The 18,697-nt window shown below is 40.4% G+C and overlaps 1 long non-coding RNA gene across 1 annotated transcript in view; it reads left to right on the top strand.

The window, feature by feature from the left end:
- Positions 1 to 7,728: 7,728 nt before the first annotated feature.
- The window catches only part of LOC138853354 (uncharacterized), a 75,887-nt gene continuing 64,918 nt past the window's right edge, over positions 7,729 to 18,697 (top strand). Inside the window, exon 1 of the long non-coding RNA XR_011392554.1 lies at positions 7,729 to 8,049. This is a non-coding gene — a long non-coding RNA (uncharacterized lncRNA). The remainder of the gene's footprint in view (positions 8,050 to 18,697) is intronic.

Below are 18,697 nucleotides of genomic sequence, written 5' to 3' on the forward strand. Positions count from 1 at the left end.
AACATGAAGAAGAAAAGAACAGGAACAAGAACCAAAAAAGCAACAAAATCAAGAAAAACTAGACCAACAACAACAAATAAGAAGACAAAAGAAGTTGAATAAAATATTTTTGGCGACTTTGACAACAACGATAACGACGGAGAGCACAGTGATAGTGAGAACAATGATGATGACGAAGATGTTAGAAACATGAACACTTAAGCAGTATAATGTTATCATTTATTGACAAAATTTCGCCCATACAAACAGATTTCCCTGGGTAAGAGGTACGTGAGTATTTATAGGATGGCGTCAGATGGAGAAAGCTGCATGTAACAGTCTTCCGAGAAGGGTGATAGTCTAGATCCTTGGGTAGCTTTAAAAAGAGAGTGGATAAGTATATGAGCAGACCTTCTGCAGTGTTCCTTCATTCTTATGTGGAATAACGATGAAGTTTCCAGGCAAGGGGTTCAGCTATGTTATAGAAGCCATTGTATTGGTTGAAGTTGTTGGATGTACAGATAAGTGATGATTCCAGGATTCTTCGGTATTGAGTGTTGTCTTCTCTGGCGATAAATCTTGCGTTTTTATAGCTGATTAAATGGTTGTGTGAATTTCGGTGTTGAACACAGGCATTCCTAGGATCGTCAGATCTGTCTGCGTACTGGTGTTCTGAAATACGTGTTTGGAGGTCTCTGGACGTTTCGCCGACGTATAATTTGCTGCAGTCATTGCAAGGGATTGTGTATACCCCTGCAGAGGATTGAAGCTTGTCCTGTCTCTTACTGGTAATGTCCTTGATGGTGGTGGATGTGGGGGTAGATACTTGGAATGAGGTATTGGAAAAGATGTTGGAAACGCGTTTGGCAATAGAGTTCGTGGGGAGGACTATGTATCTCTTCACGGCAGTGTCTTCTCTGGGTGTGTTAAAGATGTTTAATGCCCGTCGTCTGCAGTCTCTAATGAAGTAACGAGGAGAGTAAAGTCTAGAAAATACTTGTTCTATAAGAGAGCATTCTTCCTCAAGGAACTCATTGTTGCAGATTCAGAGTGCGCACACGAAAAAGCCTATAATTACACCACGTTTAGTTTTTGTGTCGTGGTGAGAGTAGACGTGGAGAAGATCATGTTGGTTGGTAGCTTTTCGAAATACGTTGAAACGAAGTTCCGACGAAGATGATAACGATTATTAAAATAATGATGGTGATCATTCCTTTAAGGACTCTAGCTACATTCTAACCTCGTGTCCCGACACTTCCATCAAACCTATCTAAATACATTCACTTCTTCCACATTCCCTCCCTCCAGTCTGAAATCTTGCATCTTTCTTCCTACATAACATTTCATCCTGCGTCATGGAACGTGATATAGAAACACAGCTAGCTTTTGTTCCCACTGTGCAACCATCACCTGGAATATGAGAGCATCACACTGCCGGTGCATCAAATATTGCTGATAAAAATCACTGTCAGCTTTTTCCCTCCCCAATCCTATAGCCACTCAGAGCAAATTCATGTTGTATCAACTACACACACACACACACACACACACACACACACACACACACACACACACACACACACACACACACACACACACACACACACACACACACACACTGATCAATGAGTAATTATAGTTAACGTAACCTAACTAGTGTGTGCTAGTCGCCTGTGTGGTGTGTGCGTACGCGTATGAGTTGTGAGTGCGCTTGTGTGCTTCCTCAAACACTCGAAAATGAGTTGAATAATTATTTAATGCATAACTTGCATGAAATGTAACGAGTGAGCAGCGCAGAATACAGTATCATCACTCAGAACGTAAGCCATCATAATACCTATTGAGTTAAGCCAGGCTGGCTTAACTAGTAGTCTTTTACAGGCTGGCTTACCGTTTGTGTGTGTACTCACCTAATTGTAGTTTCAGGGGTCGATACTCAGCTCCAGGCCCCGCCTCTTCACTTACCGCTACTGGGTCGTGTCTCTCCCTGCTCCATGAACTTTATCGTACCTCGTCTTAAACCTATGTATGGTTCCTGCCTCCACTACAACACTTGCCAGGCTATTCCGCTTCCTAACAACTCTGTGGCTGACGAAATATTTCCTGTGTGTAAGTATGTGTTCATATATATATTATATATATATATATATATATATATATATTCTTTCTTTCAACACACCGGCCGTATCCCACCGAGGCGGGGTGGCCCAAAAGGAAAAACGAAAGTTTCTCCTTTTACATTTAGTAATATATACAGGAGAAGAGGTTACTAGCCCCTTGCTCCCGGCATTTTAGTTGCCTCTTACAACACGCATGGCTTACGGAGGAAGAATTCTGTTCCACTTCCCCATGGAGATAAGAGGAAATAAACAAGAATAAGAACTAGAAAGAAAATAGAAGAAAACCCAGAGGGGTGTGTATATATGTGCTTGTACATGTATGTGTAGTGTGACCTAAGTGTAAGTAGAAGTAGCAAGACGTACCTGAAATCTTGCATGTTCATGAGACAGAAAAAAGGACACCAGCAATCCTACCATCATGTAAAACAATTACAGGCTTTCGTTTTACACTCACTTGGCAGGACGGTAGTACCTCCCTGGGCGGTTGCTGTCTACCAACCTACTACCTATATATATATATATATATATATATATATATATATATATATATATATATATATATATATATTTATTTTTATTATCACACTGGCCGATTCCCACCAAGGCAGGGTGGCCCGAAAAAGAAAAACTTTCACCATCATTCACTCCATCACTGTCTTGCCAGAAGGGTGCTTTACACTACAGTTTTTAAACTGCAACATTAACACCCCTCCTTCAGAGTTCAGGCACTGTACTTCCCATCTCCAGGACTCAAGTCCGGCCTGCCGGTTTCCCTGAACCCCTTCATAAATGTTACTTTGCTCACACTCCAACAGCACGTCAAGTATTAAAAACCATTTGTCTCCATTCACTCCTATCAAACACGCTCACGCATGCCTGCTGGAAGTCCAAGCCCCTCGCACACAAAATCTCCTTTACCCCCTCCCTCCAACCTTTCCTAGGCCGACCCCTACACCGCCTTCCTTCCACTACAGACTGATACACTCTTGAAGTCACTCTGTTTCGCTCCATTCTCTCTACATGTCCGAACCACCTCAACAACCCTTCCTCAGCCCTCTGGACAACACTTTTGGTAATCCCGCACCTCCTCCTAACTTCCAAACTACGAATTCTCTGCATTATATTCACACCACACATTGTCCTCATACATGACATCTCCACTGCCTCCAGCCTTCTCCTCGCTGCAACATTCATCACCCATGCTTCACACCCATATAAGAGCGTTGGTAAAACTATACTCTCATACATTCCCCTCTTTGCCTCCAACGACAAAGTTCTTTGTCTCCACAGACTCCTAAGTGCACCACTCACCCTTTTCCCCTCATCAATTCTATGATTCACCTCATCTTTCATAGTCCCATCCGCTGACACGTCCACTCCCAAATATCTGCATACATTCACCTCCTCCATACTCTCTCCCTCCAATCTGATATCCAATCTTTCATCACCTAATCTTTTTGTTATCCTCATAACCTTACTCTTTCCTGTATTCACTTTTAATTTTCTTCTTTTGCACAGACTACCAAATTCATCCACCAATCTCTGCAACTTCTCTTCAGAATCTCCCAAGAGCACAGTGTCATCAGCAAAGAGCAACTGGGACAACTCCCACTTTGTGTGATTCTTTTTCTTTTAACTCCACGCCTTTTGTCAAGATCCTCGCATTTACTTCTCTTACAACCCCATCTATAAATATATTAAACAACCACGGCGACATCACACATCCTTGTCTAAGGCCTACTTTTACTGGGAAATAATTTCCATCTTTCCTACATACTCTAACTTGAGCCTCACTATCCTCGTAAAAACTCTTCACTGCTTTCAGTAACCTACCTCCTATACAATACACCTGCAACATCTGCCACATTGCCCCCCTATCCACCCTGTCATACGCCTTTTCCAAATCCATAAATGCCACAAAGACCTCTTTAGCCTTATCTAAATACTGTTCACTTATATGTTTCACTGTAAACACCTGGTCCACACACCCCCTACCTTTCCTAAAGCCTCCTTGTTCATCTGCTATCCTATTCTCAGTCTTACTTTTAATTCTTTCAATAATAACTCTACCATACACTTTGCCAGGTATACTCAACAGACTTATCCCCCTATAATTTTTGCACTCTCTTTTGTCCCCTTTGCCTTTATACAAAGGAACTATGCATGCTCTCTGCCAATCCCTAGGTACCTTACCCTCTTCCATACATTTATTAAATAATAGCACCAACCACTCCATATATATATATATATATATATATATATATATATATATATATATATATATATATATATATTATATATATATATATATATATATATATATATATATAATATATATATATGTCGTGCCGAATAGGCAGAACTTGCGATCTTGGCTTAAATAGCAACGTTCATCTTGCCATATAGGACAAGTGAAAATTTGTGTATGCAATAATTTCGCCAAAATCATTCTGAACCTAACGAAAAAAATATATTTCACTGTGCTTGCTTTGTATTAAATTATTGTAAAAATCTAAAATATATTTAGTTAGGTTAGGCTAAAATAAATTGTTCTTGTTATAATAAGGTTAGGTAAGTTTTCTAAGATTCGTTTGGTGCAAAATAAAATTTTTTTACATAATCATTAACGAAAAAAATATATCTTTAAACATGTAAGAGAAAATTTTAGAAAGAACTTAATTTTAAATGAGTTCTTGCTAATTGACCAGTTTTACATATTCAGCACGACATATATATATATATATATATATATATATATATATATATATATATATATATATATATATATATATATATATATGCAATAAGATCACAGTAAACAGGTGATTTCAGAATATGCAAAACAACCACTCTGAAAGAATAGAGAAATTCCAAGCGCTTTCGTGACTACTCACATTATCAAGGAACTATGAAAGTAAAGCATCCAAGGAAGCTATATAAGGGGTCTGGCCAGCACCTCACTATCAGATCCCACAGCGGTTAAACACCTGACGCGCGCCGACCCAACTTGGATAGGTCCTTTGCACAACTCACCAACAAACTATTCTACCCAAGAAAATTTAAAAATTATTATTTGTCCAGTGTATTATTAAATTCTTCCCAAATTCTATTAATTATAAATGGATCTAATTTATATAAACCAAAGGAAATATTCATATTATTGTCAAAACTGCTTTATATGAAACAAGATTCAATTATATTCCTGTCGACCAAGGACTTGCTTGATACTACTTTCTCAACTTTTTGAAAATCAATTGGATTATTAAAATCTCTTGCATGAATAAATAGAGCATTGGAATCTTGTCCAGTTCTAATGCTATATTTATGTTGTTTTAATCTTAGTTCGAGATTTTTACCAGTTTGACCGTAATAAACTTTATCGCAAATTTTACAAGGAATCTGATAAAGAATTCCCCCCAAAATGCTGAAGGATGTGTCTATAAGATTCCTTGTAAAATTTGCGATAAAGTTTATTACAGTCAAACTGGTAAAAATCTCGAACTAAGATTAAAACAACATAAATATAAATTAGACACATGTGCAACTCTTGGGTATCTTTATTGAGGAAACGTTTCGCCACACAGTGGCTTCATCAGTCCATATGTAGGAGAAACTTCAAGTTCTTCAAGTTTCTCCTACGTATGGACTGATGAAGCCACTGTGTGGCGAAACGTTTCCTCAATAAAGATACCCAAGAGTTGCACATGTGTCTAATTTATCAACATGTCGGTTCCCTGAACCATTCATCTACAAACATAAATATAGCATTAGAACTGGACAAGATTCCAATGCTCTATTTATTCATGTAAGAGATTTTAACCATCCAATTGATTTTCAAAAAGTTGAGAAAGTAGTATCAAGCAAGTCCATGGTCGACAGGAATATAATTGAATCTTGTTTCATAAAAAGCAGTTTTGACAATAATATGAATATTTCCTTTGGTTTATAAAAATTAGATCCATTTGTAATTAATAGAATTTGGGAAGAATTTAATAATACACTGGACAAATAAGAATTTTTAAATTTTCTTGGGTAGAATAGTTTGTGGGTGAGTTGTGCAAAGGACCTATCCAAGTTGGGTCGGCGCGCGTCAGGTGTTTAACCGTTGTGGGATCTGATAATGAGGTGCTGGCCAGACCCCTTATATAGCTTCCTTGGATGCTTTACTTTCATAGTTCCTTGATAATGTGAGTAGTCACGAAATTGCTAGGAATTTCTCTATTCTTTCAGAGTGGTTGTTTTGCATATGTATATATATATATATATATATATATATATATATATATATATATATATATATAATGCAGTAACTGGCCAGACCCCTTATATAGCTTCCTTGGATGCTTTACTTTCATAGTTCCTTGATAATGTGAGTAGTCACGAAATTGCTAGGAATTTCTCTATTCTTTCAGAGTGGTTGTTTTGCATATGTATATATATATATATATATATATATATATATATATATATATATATATATATATATATATATATATATATATATATATATATATATATATATATATATATATATATATATATATATATATATATATATATATATATATATATATATATATATATATATATATATATATATATATATATAATGCAATTATGTGTAAATACACAAATACAAATAATACATACGTACACACAAGCACATATATACACACATGTATGCCTATGAAAGTTTGCATACATACAGAAATTTATACTCACAAGCATTCACATAGGTTTTCATATTTTTCTTCCTTGGAATCTTATGACCACCCTCTACTATTCCTTTTGTGTGTATTGAAGTAGAGGAGGCTGGGCTTATGAATTAATGGGGATACTTGTGTATGAATCGCACTGGAACCGAAATTCGTCTAGTTTCCCAAACACTGTGATCACTGCTTACCACAACTGTACAACGTTTGGCGAACATTCAGTGGTATGAAAAACATAAAGACACAAGATGAAAATTAGACACATGCAGCCTCTGGGTAACTTTATTGTGTCTAATTTTCTTCTTGTCGGTATTGTATACCATTCATGTACAAAAAGCCACAATACCTTGCCTGGAACAATACGCAAATAACCCGCACATAGAAGAGAGAAGCTTACGACGACGCTTCGGTGTGACTGTAAATGATCCAAGTCGGACTGGAACGTCGTCGTAAGCTTCTCTGTCTCCTATGTGCGAGTTATTAGTGTATTCAAGGATATATAGACCTCGAATTGTTTCTCAACACATTATTGCATACATAACGAAAAGTATTTCTCTCTGGATGTGTATATACTGAGAGCAGGACTGTTAGTGCAAAGTGGAGTATATACCTTAGTATATGCACACCCCTAGAGTTGAGAATATCTCCTATAGTAAACATTAAACTATCCTTGACTAGTTGTTTACAGGTTACATGGATTCTTAATGATCCTCGTCTCACAGATAGGATTTAAAGGTAATAAAAAGTCAACATACCTCAGTTTACATTCACTTAAAATCTACTGTGATTTCTAGTGGTGAATAGGTGATATGCAGCCGTGATACCTATTGCGTAGATGAAAGTCTTTAAACTTACCAAACCACCTGACCAAACATTGAGCATTGTTGTTTCTGGTAGCGCAGCAGTCGCCTGTAGTACTGTGTTGTGTCAGGTGCTTGAAACACGAGTGCGAGGACCTCTCTGAGAGACAGTGCTATGATTGCTCATATGCTTTTAGTATTGAATGACTCGCATGGGTTTAGTGTACATTTAGTGAATAGTGCTCCTTGGGATTCTAGCAGCCATGACATTCACCGTAAAGGAAGTACAGTTGTTTCTAAAGAGTGGTATGTTACTGTGCAACTACGATATGAAGGATAATTATGCTGTTACAATGGATAACTTCGCCAATGCAATATGTTGAATGACCATGCTGATACGATGTGTGTTCAATGCAACCGCTTATTCAGGTGCCCTAGGTAAGTGGAGAATTATTAAATGGATGAATGGGATGTAACTGAGAAAAACATTGGAAGTATGTATACTGGGGAAAAAGAGTGAGAAGACTGTTTTGGGAGGCGTAATGATGTGTAAGATTAAAATATCCAGATAACTGTTAACAGGGTCGATGTTAAAGCCAGTTTGAAAGGAGTTAGTAAGGCTGTTGGACATTGTCTTAACAGTTGGATTAGTATACTTGATTATAAATATTGGCTTAAATGCGTTGTATTAAATATTAATGCTGGGTGACCTTGTACACAGAAATAGTGCATATACTTATGAGAGAGAGCCGCTCTCATAGTTGTTTATAAGATGTTCAAACTGTCCACGTACTTCAAAAATGGTTTGACTGAATGACAGGGTTACCATTTTATTTGATTAAAATTTTAAATTATGATATTATTTGGAGTGAGTATTCGTATGACGTTCAGTTTTTAATTTCAGATGCGTTTTATTACGAGTTACCCGTATAAAGCAAAATCTGATATATCCGTGAAGATAGAAACTTGACCAAGAGTGAAAAAAACTGCAAGTTGCTTCTTAGGGAAGAGTTAGTTTATAGTTGGAGTTGTACAAGTATTAGTTTGGTCACATTATAATACATTATGTAGCAGCGCTTGTAAAAAAATTTGTTCAAGGTTATTGTTTATGGAAAGAGCTTTATCAGTGTATTTCCAGAGTGACATATACCAGAGCATCAATCTGGCAAGAACTGCTTATCTATTCCTGATTATACCAAAGAACCCATTATATATTTTTTTTTCTATGGGAACAAATGATTACTGTCATAGTAATCTTGTTGTACTACGTATAAAATATGAGATCATTCCAATGATTTTCAAAATTAATTCTCTGATGCACATTTCATACAACAAATGAAAGCTAAATCTACATATTGTTTTGTTGCTTGTCTCTTGTCTCTCCTTGTCATATCACTTTTTACTTCAATAAATCTATTGTCGTAATATATTTGTTTTGATTTTCGTATTAGTTTGTGCTTATTGATGTGTATTGTTTAGCCATTTCTTTAGAAATCAGTCCTAATCTGAACAGTTCTTAAAGTTGGTGCTTTTCATCAATGGATTTGAGGATACTATTTGTTAGCCATTGGCTGTTTAGTCTCTTTGCTGTGATCATCTTCGTTTTGATCGGACAATGCATCTTATAAAGGTTTTGAGTTTTATGTAAAAAAAAGTTTTGACATATGTCAATATTATTGCTGTCAGCTAGCTCTCTCTGCCAGTCAATGTCACCTAGTGCTTATATTAAATTATTTACCGATGGCTCGTCATGCAGGCAAAATGAGATCTTTCTCGATTCTTCAAGCAATTTGCCTAAGTTAGTTATGAGAAAGGTGGGATAGTGGTCTCTAGTGTTTGTGATTATACCTGCTTGTAGTGAAGATGTGTTGGTCCAGATATGGTCAAGTAATGAGGCAATTGTTTCAGAGATTCTTGTTGGCCTAGTTATAGAAGGTAGTAGCAAGCAGTTGTAAGTACTGTTTTATTCAACTTTTACTAGGTTATCAGATTTCTAAGGTTACCACTAAAAGTGTAAGTATTTGTGTGGTGATTTGCGACTGCTCCAACTGTTATATGTTTTTAAAGATTTTGTATGTGAATTTAGCCATTATATATTCACCATTATCGTCCCTTGAGCAAGTAAATTTCATACATTCCAGTTCATCAGAGTAATAGATGGCAGTGCCTCCTCCTAGTTGATCAGGCCTGCATTTATGTATGGCTGTGTAACCAGGTATGGCAAATATGTCTGTCAAGTCTTGTCTGAGCCAGGTTTCAGCAAGAATAATGGAAGTTATAGTAGCATTTAGAGACTTCAGTAATGCAAGGAGGACATCTTAGTGTTTGCTCAATGATCTAACATTATAGCTGAAAACTTTAATGTTCTTCCTGGCACTGAGAAGTTTTAGCCTGACTAGCAGTGTAGTAATGGCAATTACTGTTAGGATTATTTGCGCAGTTCAATAAGAGGTTGATATCAGGATGGATATTTGTATTCATAAGAGGCACGTAGAGAAATAAACTGCTGAAATTATAAAAAAAAAATTATCGAAAAATGATAATTATTTTAAAGCTAAAAATAAAGGAGCTACTGGATATATATAACAAAGAAAATATAACACTTTAGCACATGATTCAGCACCTTAATTAGCACCTTATGTGTCTAAGTAAAAGAGAATAAATTGCTGTTAATCACGAACAAATATGAAAATATGGAATAAGAATAATGTTAAAGCTAAAAATATTTGAGTCATACACTTTTAACAATATGGTAAATAATCACTTATGACAAATAATCAGACAAATAAAAGGAACGGGGTATATTAAAGCACTGTACAAGGTTGATGTTGAGATGCTGCTTAACAGTATTCAGTCAGACCAGTGAATGTGAGGAAATATGTTAGCTCTTGTTCATTTGTTGTGTCAAACCTGCCACCCGAACCATACCCCGGCCGGGATTGAACCCGCGGTCAGAGAGTCTCAAAACTCCAGCCCGTCGCGTTAGCCACTAGACCAGCTAGCCACAATAAGATTCGTCCAACTAGGTATATTTCTACACCATAGGAAGGTTAGCTAACCTGCCACCCGAGTCTGATAATTTTGCCATGATTATCCCATCACGCGTAAAACACTGTTTGACTGAATAAAAATAAGAAATGACCAAAAAATATTCTTATGGGAAATTAAACTAGCGAGGTAACCTCCAGGTAACCCGGGGTCATATTGTTCATTTTTTTTCTACCATGAAGTTTTTATGTAAAAGACAAGCTGATAAAAATAGGCACTTTTGCAAAATTAAAACCATTATTAAATGTTTAGTTTAGAGATCAAGATTTCAAGAATAGAGAGAATATTGTAAGCATAGGCATATATTGTATAGTCGGGAGAGCAGGACTATGCATAGGCATTGATCCTTTCAAATTAACCGGGGTTCCGGCAAAATCCCTTTGCCATTTGCTTGGCACTATCAGTTGTGCACACCTTCGACACTCTGGCGATATTCTATTCAGATGGATCAAAGAGACTGACACTGGACAAGGAACTCGTTAATTTGGATGTTGTTTCGTTGGTCACCAACGTCCCAACTGACCAGGCTATCGCCATCCTTCGTCATAAGGTTTCTGACGAGACACCGCAAGAACTTCATTGATCTCTTGAGTGGTGCGTAAACTACAGCTGCTTCACATACAGTAAGCAGCTTTACATGCACCAGACGGGTATGACCAAGGGGGAGGGGAGGGGGAGGGTCTCTAGTCAGTGTACTCCTTGCATAGAGTTCCTGGATTAGCAGTGTCGACGGCATCCTCTTCATTGCACACTTGATCGCTTCGGCTCAAGACAATCACTAGGGAACCTAGCTTGTCATTAAGATGCGTTCTCAGGTTATATATGAAAGGCATAGTGAAAGTAATCCGTACCTGGGTATGTGATCTGCTCTGTTATAAAGCAATACTAAAAATAGAATTTAAAAAGCTCAATAAATTCGCAATAATTAAGAACTGCTAGTTTACAATGTGTTTCAGTTTTCTGAAACACAATGATCAGATGAGGCATTCATTAACTATCGATTGAAAATCCATATTTAAGTTTTCTAAATGCATTCAACAAAAAAAGAAAATTGCCATCTACACTGCCCAAAATAAATGCAAGTATTTCTCTAAGATACACCAGCGTTTAAGGTTTGAAGCTTCTCGGAAGAGACATTCTTTAGTTAGTGCAGTTTATTTAATAGAATTAGAAGGTTAAAGCATATACCACCCTGTATTAATGGAAACCTTCCTTTCATAAGAACATAAGAACATAAGAACATAAGAAAGGAGGAACACCGCAGCAGGCCTGTTGGCCCATACTAGGCAGGTCCTTTACAATTCATCCCACTAACAAACATTTGACCTACCCAATTTTCAATGCTACCCAAGTTTATATCCAGTCGAAAGAGGCATTCTCCAGTTATTGCTTGGAATCAAACAATTCCAAGTTTAATGAATATACTCATGGAACGGGCAGAACTCAAACCCAGTGTAAGGCACTCTTAAAACCACCAGATCAGTGCTTTAACTACGGTATATTGTCGATATAAAAAATACGCTCGGAAAGATATCATGGGCCTCCTGTGTGACCACGAATGCATACACTTTGAAGACGAATTTCACTTGCAAATCTGTGGTAAATCTTACTCAAATCCATCCCACTATCTTTTCCTCCCCTCCCTCTCTTTTTCTTCCTCCCTCCTCTCCCTCCCTTTTTTTTCTTCCTCCCTCCTCTCCCTCCCTCTTTTTTTCTTCCTCCTCTCCCTCCCTCTCATTTTCTTCCTCCTCTCCCTCCCTCTCTTTTTCTACCTCCCTCTCTGACCCTCCCTCTTCCTGCCTCTATCTTCCTACCTCCCACGTTTTCCCTCTCATTACCTTTGTCTACCACTCCCTTTTTCACCTCCCTTCCTCTTCCTCTCCTTCCCTCTCTCTCTCTCTCTCTCTCTCTCTCTCTCTCTCTCTCTCTCTCTCTCAACTTCTTTTCCTTTCTCTCTCTCTCTCTCTCTCTCTCTCTCTCTCTCTCTCTCTCTCTCTCTCTCTCTCTCTCTCTCTCTCTCTCTTTCTCGTTCATTCATTCATTCTAGAATTGGTAAAAAGGAAATTAAGCAGTACCCAGTGGCTTTCAGCATTGTACTAACTCTCAAGGCAATCATTCCTTGAAGGAATGGCTCAAAGGAAATGCATGTTTAATATGTCGCAGAACAAGTTCAAAATATCGCCACTACATTTTCGAACACCTCACCCTCTGTGGAGGCGCATATTAGTTATAACCGTGTTCCTACGTTAAGCTCACATATTCACTAAGACTCCTATTTGTTAATTCTTTTTGTTATAATTTCTAGCTTTAACTTCAATCGTAGAATAAAATACCAAATAGAGCCATAACCATATTTTTTGAATGTTCACTCGCTACGCGTGTAGAAGACCCATGGAACTGAGATCTCATCTTATCAAGCAGTGGATCATTACTGTTTAGCACTTTCATTGAGGACTTCATTTCTGTCTTCATGATATTCATAAGAATTTTTCAGACGAAGATGAGATGACAAAATCACCGGTGGCCCGGTGGCCTGGTGGCTAAAGCTCCCGCTTCACACACGGAGGGCCCGGGTTCGATTCCCGGCGGGTGGAAACATTTCGACACGTTTCCTTACACCTATTGTCCTGTTCACCTAGCAGAAAATAGGTACCTGGGTGTTAGTCGACTGGTGTGGGTCGCATCCTGGGGGACAAGATTAAGGACCCCAATGGAAATAAGTTAGACAGTCCTCGATGACGCACTGACTTTCTTGGGTTATCCTGGGTGGCTAACCCTCCGGGGTTAAAAATCCGAACGAAATCTTATTTTATCTTATCTTATCTAAGAATACTTAGATTACAAAATAAAAGACCAAATTAGAAAAACCACAACATTCGATATGGTACACAGTCAAGTGTTCACTTTGCTCCCGGGTGTTGTTATTATGTGAATTATCTAGTGTTCAGTGCCTTGTTCCTGTGGAAAAAGACCTTTTTCATATAAGCAAAAATAATATTACCCAGCCTAATCTAATCGACCATTTCAAGGCTAGTCTAGGGTAGGCTTGGCTAGGTGTGGTTGGGTTACGTTACTAAATTTGCTTACCAAAATAAAGCTTCTTTTTTAAATTGTCCACCTCTTCAAGGGGGGCTCCTTGGCGTGGTGAAGAGGCTCTTGGTCTGAGGAATTAGACCTATCGGTCTTCTTCCTCAGACCGAACCTAATTACCCCCCAATCTCCCCTCCCCTATCCCATCCTCCTCTTTTTCCTTTCCTCCTCCTCCTCCCCACTCCTCCCTTTTGCCTTTCCTCTTTTTGTCTTTGGGATTTCTCCCACAGGCGCGCTAGTTCCTAGGTAGGAGAAAGGATACCGGGGTCCATCCCATTCCGTTGAGGTTCTTAGCGGTGGCGTAGTTTGCCGTGGAATCTGGATCGCCTGGAGATGTCCCGATCCCTCTCCGGTATCCCGGAGTAGCTTTGGGTGTCTTTCGGGCGACGAGTGTATCTCTGGAAGCCACCTTTCGGATTCCGGGGGTGGTGGCCGAAGGAGGTATGCTTTGTGGCGGATATCCGGCCGCCCTCTCTTTTGTCCACCGAGGTAGCTCGGCAGATGTGAGGTTGCTATCCCGGATTGTTAGTTTACTAGCATGATGGGTAGGGTATGGCACGGGTTCCATGCTGCATCTGCGCTACTTGCGGTGCTGAGGTCCTCTTGGGCACGGAGGGAGATTTCTAGCCCTTTCATTCCTCCTAGGACCTATCCCTCCCCGGTCCCCCCTTTTTTTTTCTTTTTTTTATTTTTATTTTCTTTCTTTTTTTTCTTAAAAACAAAAAGAAAGAAGTAACCTAACCATGGCAGCCCTAGTCCATGAACCTGGTACCCCCGGGCCCCTTCTTGATACCGCACCCCGTTCTGACCCCGCCTCGTCTTTGGACCACTCTTCAGACATTCCTCATGCCTCTGTACCTATTGCCGGTGCTGTTTCCTCACCCGCTTCAGGTACTGAGGCCTCGACTGACTCCTTCGATTTATCGGACCTTCGCTCTCCTCTGACTATGCTTCCGGCCTCTCCCTCTACGGTGCGGCAATTTTCAAATCGCCGATCCGTTACACGTCGGACCAACTCTGGTCCCACGCCTAAACGCCACCGACAATTACCTGCTGATGATACTTCTCCACCTTCTCGTTCTTCTCAGAAACGATCGACACGTCCTTCACTACCTTTCCACGCTCAGTTTCAGACTGAACAGTGGACTAAATTCTTCACTTTACGACCAACTTCCTCTACTGCCTATCTTTCTGACCATAGTATTGGCAAGGCACTCCTACGCCATGTTGGTAAAGATATTTCTTTTCATGCTCTTAAGAGCGGTACGCGCATCATTACCGTACAGAATGCTACCCAGGCTCATGAGCTCTCTCGTCTTTCCCATATCGATACTGTTCCTGTCACTCTTGAAAAACATCATTCCCTCAATTCTTGTAGTGGTACCGTCATTCTGCCCCATACCATAGTTCAACAAAATTTCCAGACGTGTGGCACTGACATTCTAGAACAGCTGAAACTCCAAGATCTCCCAATCCTTAAGGTAGACACTTACGTTCTTCCTGCCCGTGGGCGGAGACGATACCCTAGCAATGTGGCTCGTTTAACTTTTGACAGCCGAGAACTCCCATCCTCAGTTTATATAGCAGGACATCGGTTACAAGTTCGAAAGGTGATCCCTACACCACAAGAGTGTAGAAATTGCTGGCGATTTGGCCATCCAGCGAAATATTGCAGATCTATCGCCGAATGCCCAGTCTGTGGTGCCGATGACCATTCTAATACGTCTTGCAATCGACCTCCCTCTTGCCTTAACTGTCATGAGGCTCACCCTTCGTACTCTCGCCGTTGTCAGGTCTATTTAAACGAGCGGAAAATCCGTTACCTCAAAGAGACAGAAGGTCTCCCTTATGCCATGGGAGTTTCTCATCTCCGCCTCCAAGGGAGACTCCCACGTGTTTCTTATTCCCGTGTTTCAAAACGTCCCCCCACTTCTAGTATCCCATCTTCTACACCCACCTCTGTGGTTACCTCTCCCATAATCACTCCTGTATCTAATCCTTTTGCTGTCCTCGGCTTAGACGTCCCTACTTCAACGCCTCAGTCTAATCTCGCTTCTTCGAGTTCTCTCTCACAAGCCTCAGTATCGACGAGACCTCGTACGACACCTCCTCCCAATCGTCCCTCTACTTCTCAAAAGTCAAAAAAAGGTCCGGTAACACCTCCTACCCATCTTCCACCTCCTCATTTTACCCTCCCTGTCTCTGTCCCTAGTTCTTCCCCTCTCACTGGCTCAGTTACAAGTGCAGAGGTTCACCCTCCTCCTTGTAATGTACCTTCCTCCCCTGTTCCCTCCCAAGTTTCTTCCACTTCTGCCACCTCCCAGGTTCCTGCCTCTTCTGTCCCCTGCCACGCTTCTCCAGTTCCCTCCACCATTTCGCCCCCCCCCTACCTTGGTACAGTCCAATACAGTTCCAATCTCTACTCATCCTCCCCCTACCATTCCCAATATTGTCTCCCATACGACATCTCTGAATTCCGAAACACTTGAAGCAATCTCTGAATATATTGCAGAGACCAAACCATCAATGGACACTGATGCATCTTCCACTCTTTCTCTCTCCTCTTCTCCATCTGCGCAACTCCTTTCTTCACAGCGCACCGTTCCTTCGCTGCTTGAACATTTTCCACTGCCTCCGCATGTGGACTTTTCTAACCCTTCTAGTCCGTAGGAACCCTTACCTGCAGATTTCAAGTATCTTTCTCATTGCCAATCATGTCCTATTTACAGTGGAATATATGCGGCCTCAGGGGTAATCGGGGTGAGCTTCAGATGTTACTCTCCCAGTTTGCCCCTGTTGGTGTTTGCTTACAGGAACCAAAATTACACTCTGCTGTTATTTCTCACATCTCAGGCTATAATTTATTGTATTCTTCAGATCCTTTTCCTGATGGGACCTTAAATGAAAGTGCCCTTCTTCTCCGCACTGATATTCCGTACCATCAGCTATTTGTTCATACTTCGCTGCATTACACAGCAGCCCGTATCCACTTACATAGGTGGTATACGCTCTGTTCTTTATATCTCTCTCCTTCTCGGGCATTATCTATTCCGGATTTTGCCTTCCTTGTTTCGTCATTACCGCCACCGATTCTGTTACTTGGTGATTTTAATGCCCACCATTTCCTCTGGGGGGGTCTCACTGTGATTCCCGTGGAATTCAGTTAGAGGCTTTTCTTGCCACCCACCCCCTCCATGTTTTAAATACAGGTACTCACCCATTTTGATCCTCGGACTCATACTCTCTCTTGCATCGATCTCTCAGTTTGCTCTTCCTCCGCTGCATTAGACTTCACTTGGTCTGTTCTCCCGGACTTACATGACAGTGATCATTTCCCAATCATTCTTACTTCCCCTTCATATTCGCCACCTCTTCGCACCCCACGCTGGCAATTTAATCGGGCAAATTGGAACCTTTACTCACACCTAACTGTTTTTAAAGAGGTTCCTTCTTCGTCCTCCATCGATGAGCTTTTACACCTCTTCTCGTCCTCCGTTTTCACCGCAGCTTCTCATTCTATACCCCAAACTTCGGGCAGGCATTCTCAAAAATGCGAGCCTTGGTGGTCTCCTGCTTGTGCTCGTGCAGTACGTTTGAAACGCGCTGCATGGGGCAGGTACCGGTACAATAGAACCACAGAGCGACTCCTTGATTTTAAACAGAAGCGTGCGATCGCTCGCCGTGTCATCCGTGACGCTAAACGCACTTGCTGGCGAGATTATGTCTCCACCATCACCTCTGCTTCCTCTATGAGTGCAGTCTGGAAAAAAGTACGAAAACTGAGTGGTAAATATTCTCCTGACCCGGCTCCTGTTCTGCGGGTTGCCGGTGTTGATATAGCAAACCCACTAGATGTTGCCAATGAAATTGGCAATCATCTGGTCCGTATTTCTCAGGGACTCCATCTATGCCCCTCATTTCTTTCCTCAAAGTCTGCCAGAGAGTTAGCACCCTTGGACTTTTCTTCTCTCAGAGAAGAACAGTATAATGTGCCTTTTACACTTCAAGAACTGGAGGCAACACTCTCAGCTTGTCGATCATCGGCAGCTGGGCCCGACGACATTCATATTCGTATGCTACAACATTTACATCAGTCAGCCCTTGCAGTCCTATTACGCCTTTACAATCTTATTTGGTCACAAGGAGTTCTTCCACAGCTGTGGAAATCCGCCATTGTTCTCCCTTTCTGCAAACCAGGCACTACGGGACATGAAACCTCCCACTATTGTCCCATTGCTCTTACCAGTGCAGTTTGCAAAGTAATGGAACGCCTAGTAAATAGACGTTTAGTGTGGTATTTAGAGACACACAACAGTCTCTCCACTCGTCAATATGGCTTTCGTAAGGGACGTTCTACCATAGACCCCTTACTACGCTTGGATACGTATGTTCGTAATGCCTTTGCGAATAACCACTCAGTTATTGCCATATTTTTTGACCTTGAGAAGGCATATGACACAACTTGGAGGTATAATATTTTAGCCCAAGCCCACTCCTTAGGCCTTCGAGGCAATCTACCATCCTTCCTTAAGAACTTTTTAACTGACAGGCATTTCCGTGTTCGGGTTAATAATGTGCTCTCCCCGGACTTTATCAAGCTGAAGGTGTCCCCCAGGGATGTGTTCTGAGCACAACACTTTTTCTCCTTGCTATTAATGATTTGGCCTCCAGTCTTCCATCAAATATTTGGTCATCACTCTATGTTGATGACTTCGCTATTGCCTGTGCAGGCGCTGACTGTCACCTCCTTACAGTTTCTCTCCAACATGCAGTCGACCGTGTTTCCAATTGGGCCACCACACGTGGGTTTAAATTTTCCAGCACTAAAACCCACCAAATCACTTTCACTAGACGCTCTGTCATCTCCGATCATCCTTTGTACCTCTATGGCTCCCGTATCCCTGAACGTGATAGTCAAGTTTCTGGGCCTCCTCTTTGATCGTAGGTT

This window comes from Cherax quadricarinatus, chromosome 28 (assembly GCF_038502225.1).
Source record: "Cherax quadricarinatus isolate ZL_2023a chromosome 28, ASM3850222v1, whole genome shotgun sequence".
Lineage (NCBI taxonomy): Eukaryota > Metazoa > Arthropoda > Malacostraca > Decapoda > Parastacidae > Cherax > Cherax quadricarinatus.